Here is a 3,586-nt window from a genome sequence, read left to right as displayed (position 1 = left end):
TAAATCAGACCAGTGTTTGTGAAACAGGAAGCAAGACCGGTCAGGAAGTCAACAGGAGAAGAGTACACTCTAAAAGGAAGTGAGGGATGGCTTAGATTGAGTCCCAAATGGCTCCGTATATAGCCCATAGGGTTCTGTTCTAAAATAGTGCACTATACGGAATAGGGTGCCATTTGTGACATGGACAGGAGGTTACGGGCACAAGCAGGAAACGATTGTTGGAAAATTACCAACAACAATAAAACCCAGATCCAAAAACATTAGCGGACACTCAAAAGATAAGACACAACGGATATGTGGACAAATAGCAAAATAGTCAGTTTTATTTGCAACGTATTCAAGTTATAAACGCATCAGGCAATGGTTCTTACACAATCACCATATAGGACATATCAATCGATCTTCCTGACAATCAATCACCCCAGAACTAAATCAAGTACATGAATTAAAAATCACCCTTCACGTATCACCGAGTTACACCCAATCACGTAAATCAAGAAAACATGTAATCATTGTTTTTTTTTTCTTCAACAAACCCAATTGTAGCAGACCACCGTTTGAATGTCATGGAATTACAACCGATCATTCATTTTGAAAAGGACTAAAGTATATTGAAGTCCCAAATGGCACCCTATTTCCTTTATAGTGCACTTCTTTTGACCAGGGCCCATAGGGTTCTGGGCAAAGGTAGTGCACTATATAGGGAATAGGGTGCCATTTGGGGTGAGCACTACAGTGTGTTAAACTGGCTCGCTGCAAGGTAATGTATGAACCTCTGATCATTTATTTGTAGGATCATCTCTTTATAAACCATTTACAAGAGATAAATAAATCATTCCCAAAATAGTATTTCCCCCTCCCAAAAATCATGATACTTTTTTCCATTTTAAGAATAAATCAGATTATATATTTATGATAAAAGTTTAATACCAGTCTAACTAATATTTCGACCTCATTCATTCACTTTGAGTGAGTGGAATACTGCAAGTTCTTTTAAAGTAGACATCTGTGAATAGAATGTAGACAGAGGCTGTCCTAAATGGATCCCTATATAGTGCACTACTTTATACTACAGCCCTATGGTTCCTGGTCAAAAGTTGTGCAGTAAATAGGGAGCAATTTGGATCTTTTAAGATCTGGTGACACAGGAAAAAAAAACACAAAAAGTAAGTCTGAGGCCTCCAAATCCATGTAATCAAACTTTAGGTTTAAGACATCATGTTGAAGCAAACCGTAAACCACGTGTCAAATTCATTCCACGGAGGACCGAGTGTCTGCGGGTTTTCACTCTTCCTTTGTGCTTGATTGATGAATTAAGGTCACTAATTAGTAAGGAACTCCCCTCACCTGGTCGTCTAGGTCTCAGTAAGGAACTCCCCTCACCTGGTCGTCTAGGTCTCAGTAAGGAACTCCCCTCACCTGGCTGCTTCCTTTTGCTTGATTGATGAATTAAGGTCACTAATTAGTAAGGAACTCCCCTCACCTGGTCGCTAGGTCTCAGTAAGGAACTCCCCTCACCTGGTCGTCTAGGTCTCAGTAAGACTCCCCTCACCTTGGTCGTCTAGGTCTCAGTAAGGAACTCCCCTCACCTGGTCGTCTAGGTCTCATAAGGAACCCCCTACACCTGGTCGTCTAGGTCTCAGTAAGGAACTCCCTCACCTGGTCGTCTAGGTCTCAGTAAGGAACTCCCCTCACCTGGTCGTCCAGGGTCTCAGTAAGGAACTCCCCTCACCTGGTTGTCCAGGTCTCGGTAAGGAACTCTCCTACCTGGTTGTCTAGGTCTCAGTAAGGAACTCCCCCCACCTGGTCGTCTAGGTCATATAAAAAAACACTAAGCCCTCCATGGAATGATTGACCACCTACCATAAAGCGTTCCAGCTCTAGCAGGAAACAACCAAGCATTAAAGTTTGTCATTTCTGTGAGACGTGCATGTGGTTTCACTGCCTGGGTGTTCCCTGTGTCACACTGCATTCAGGTTTTCACTCATAAAACGAGTGTCTTACTCTATCACACATATCCAATCCCTTCACCCACCGGTCTGTTTAGCCTCATGTCCTTCATGGTACCTTGTTTTTCTTTGGTTTGAGAGGTGTTCCTCTCTGTCGAGTCCGTCTTCGATAACATTCGCACTACGTCCTGTCCGAACCTTTCAGCTCCAGCTGACGTTGTACTTTGTCATCCCTCAGGCGGGGTCAAGAAGACCGTCGTCACGGGACAGAGAGCTAACCACACCCCTGTAACCCGCACGGGGAACCCCCGATTTCAAGTCATCCATCACCCTAGTTACGGGCCAGAACCTTAAAATTGTCCGGTTGTAATATTGCACCGGTACGGACCAGTTCCCGTCAAACCACCCCTGTTGTAGCTCCTCCACCTTAATCAGGGGGGCGCTGTAAACCTGCTTCACAAAGTTCACATCAACTTCTCCTTCATCAAGTAAGACAGATCCTGTTTGGTGAAAGGCACAAAGTCAGTGTTGAGTTTAATATAACGCAGATACTGGTCAAGAACTGACCCAAGCTGACACCCTTGCGTCCAAAGGTCATAGTTCTGGAGATCTCTGGGCGGATGCAGGAGCGCTCTTTACGCTGCTCAGGGTGACGCACAGTCGTCCCAGAAGGCTGTGGGCCACTTGGGTTCTAGTTCTGCCCAGATGCTCTTCAGCAGCATCCAGCCCAGCCCAGGAAGAAGTCTGTCCTGTAGAGGAGGTCCCCTTCCCAGGGTCCACCAGCCCTCCCCTGCGTTGCATTCCAGGCAGATGCCCACCACAGGGTGGGGTCAGAGGTCAAGATGGGGTGGAGGGCACGGAAGTACTCAAAGAAGTCTGGGGCACCTTGGAGAGAGAGTCAGTGATTAGTAAACTGTGTTACAGTGACAAACTTAGTAGGCTCTCCTCCAGTGATAAGAAGCAATCATTAAAATCAGTATATACATTAGCCTTCATTACTATTTATGATCACTGACAACGGTAGCTGGACCCAGATCTGTTTGTGCCATCATTTCAACTCCAATGTCATGCCAAACATAAGAAGTTGGCAAAAGACCAGAAACAGAATGACCCCAGGCTAAGAAAACTGCATCTGCTGTATGAATCTATGCAAAAACAAAAGGACCAAAATAAAACTCGAGCAGGCCTGATAAACACACCCATATGGGCCTCAAGGAACGACCAGTCAAATGTTTGGCTGATTAATACAAGCGCAAATGATGTCAACACGAAATGACTTGCCAAAAACAAAAACATGAATACATTTGTCTTTGTCAGCATCTGCAGGAACATACATAAGTGGACACAGTTCCCAGTAAACATGTTCCCTCTCTCTCTCTCTGGGGAGGGGTGGTGGGGGGGGGGGGGGGGGGGGGGGGAGTTTAGCCTAATAGCTTTTTAACTGGTGTGACTCAGGACAGTTCTGTTGTTAGCCATTTCCTGTAACTCTCATTTACACTTCTGGTGCAGAATTCTGTCTGACGTTTTTTCCCCCCCAGGACCATGTTTCAGCCCAGCTGGCTGTTTTCACTGTCGTCATGCTACTTCCAATGGCACCCTAAATTTCGCCTATTATGAGTGGCACTACTTTTGACCAG

The 3,586-nt window shown here is 45.3% G+C and overlaps 1 pseudogene; it reads right to left on the bottom strand.

The window, feature by feature from the left end:
• Positions 1 to 1,960: 1,960 nt before the first annotated feature.
• LOC112075646 (alpha-1,3-mannosyl-glycoprotein 2-beta-N-acetylglucosaminyltransferase-like) lies at positions 1,961 to 2,841 on the bottom strand (annotated as a pseudogene).
• Positions 2,842 to 3,586: the final 745 nt, after the last annotated feature.

The sequence above is a fragment of the Salvelinus sp. IW2-2015 genome, unplaced genomic scaffold (genome assembly GCF_002910315.2).
Source record: "Salvelinus sp. IW2-2015 unplaced genomic scaffold, ASM291031v2 Un_scaffold3316, whole genome shotgun sequence".
In the NCBI taxonomy this organism is placed as follows: domain Eukaryota; kingdom Metazoa; phylum Chordata; class Actinopteri; order Salmoniformes; family Salmonidae; genus Salvelinus; species Salvelinus sp. IW2-2015.
Note: the sequence above shows the minus strand (reverse complement) of the source record. Positions and strands in the feature narration are given on the sequence as shown.